The sequence below is a fragment of the Schistocerca cancellata genome, chromosome 9 (assembly GCF_023864275.1).
Source record: "Schistocerca cancellata isolate TAMUIC-IGC-003103 chromosome 9, iqSchCanc2.1, whole genome shotgun sequence".
NCBI lineage: Eukaryota > Metazoa > Arthropoda > Insecta > Orthoptera > Acrididae > Schistocerca > Schistocerca cancellata.
Window position 1 is genome coordinate 142,194,885 of NC_064634.1, and position 1,279 is coordinate 142,196,163.

Consider the following 1,279-nt stretch of genomic DNA (forward strand, 5'->3'; position numbering starts at 1 on the left):
AGGAAATACAGTAGTAACGTGGCTTAAGCAGATGTTGAAAGTGACCACAATTCATCTCATGGCACTTTTGGGCCCTGGTCAGCAAATTGGTGAAGTCGAATCCAAGCTGGTCTGGTGGAATTGCTGCAGTCTCATCCGAAATGTTCTGCTGGAGTTCTTGAAGACTATGAGGGTTGTTGCACTACATCTTAGACTTGAGGGCTCCGCACACAAAGTAATCGCACACTATCACTGGGTGGCATGCTAGTGCCGCGACCAGACTGACCTCGGCTAACAATTCTGTCAGGCGTGAAGATTGTGTAAATGTGTTCCAACGTTCGGCCGGGTGTATGGGTAGTTGCTGCATCCTGTTGGAAGTAGTTGTAGGTCTTTGCCTCCTCCGTTAAAGCACTCCGTCTTCAGGCCACAAGTGACACATCGGGACTCTCCGACCGGCGTGTCATCCTCAGTTGAGGATGCGGATAGGAGGGGCGTGTGGTCAGCACACCGCTCTCCCGGTCGTTACGATGGTTTTCTTTGACCGAAGCCGCTACTAGTCGGTCGAGTACCTCCTCAATTGGCATCACGAGGCTGAGTGCACCCCGAAAAATGGCAACAGCGCACGGCGGCCTGGATGGTCACCCATCCAAGTGCCGACCACACCCGACAGCGCTTAACTTCGGTGATCTCACGGGAACCGGTGTATCCACTGCTGTAAGGCCGTTGCCCCTCCTCCGTTAACGCTGCCACAAATGGTCGTCCAATCGTATCTACTCTCATTTGCTCCGCCCTCTACGACTAGCAGGGCATTCGCCTGAAGTTATGTAGAGAAACGACGGAAACATATCATGGCAAGGTCTTGTACTCTAGTGTTCCCAAATACGTGAAAGAGTAGTATTCACTCCGTGATACAAATGTAAAAAAGTAAAAAGAGGAACTAGAAAACAGAAAAACGCATTTTAAAAAATCATTTTCGCTATTTTAGTATTCCCTCTTTAGACGAAAGAATGAGGATCTTAATACGAGGATCGTTCAATAAGTAATGTCCCACATTTTTTTAAAAAAGCCATTAATAAGACAGACGTCCTTGTTGATGCTTCATATTTGATGTCTGTTCTGGGCGCCGGTGAAATTTCGAACCGTTCTGGCCGTTTGCAGAGCCGTAGTACAGCGTCAAAATGGCGTCTACATACGACTCACGTTACAAGCAGCGTGCTGTTATTTAATTCTTGTGTGCAGAGAAAGAAACTGTGGTGAACATCCATAAACGTTTATCTGCAGTTTATAGGAGTACAGTTGG

At 47.7% G+C, this 1,279-nt stretch overlaps 1 pseudogene; it reads right to left on the reverse strand.

The window, feature by feature from the left end:
• Positions 1–589: 589 nt before the first annotated feature.
• Positions 590–707, reverse strand: LOC126102564 (5S ribosomal RNA; annotated as a pseudogene).
• Between the last annotated feature and the right edge of the window lie 572 nt (positions 708–1,279).